The sequence below is a fragment of the Octopus bimaculoides genome, chromosome 19 (assembly GCF_001194135.2).
Source record: "Octopus bimaculoides isolate UCB-OBI-ISO-001 chromosome 19, ASM119413v2, whole genome shotgun sequence".
NCBI classification, from domain to species: domain Eukaryota; kingdom Metazoa; phylum Mollusca; class Cephalopoda; order Octopoda; family Octopodidae; genus Octopus; species Octopus bimaculoides.
Window position 1 is genome coordinate 10,575,877 of NC_068999.1, and position 540 is coordinate 10,576,416.

Consider the following 540-nt stretch of genomic DNA (forward strand, 5'->3'; position numbering starts at 1 on the left):
ATACACATACATATACACATACATATATATAGATAGATAGATTTATAGATAAATAGGTAGATACCGAGTGACATAAGTGCATACTATGCATAGATGCTTTTAGTCACACGTACGTACACGCGGAACATTATCATCAAGGAAAGTTGCTCTTAGTTTAAAAGCTACAAAACTAAAGTTGCCAGTATTTTTCATTCCTTTTTCTTAGTCTCAGGAAAAAAAAAATAACGATAGTAATAAAAGCCATAATATCTCTCTGAATAATGAGAAGAGCGCATGAGAAGAGCGTAGTAGCGGTTATAGTAAGAACAACAACAACAACAACAACAACAACAACAACAACAACAACAATAATAAAAATGATGATGATAAAATTTACCAAAGTTGCGTAGGCAAATCAAAATAGATTCACAGAATCACATAGATTCACAGAATCACATGTATGTATATATATACATACATACATACATACATACATACATACATATATATACATGCATACACACACACACACACACACACATACATATATATATATATATA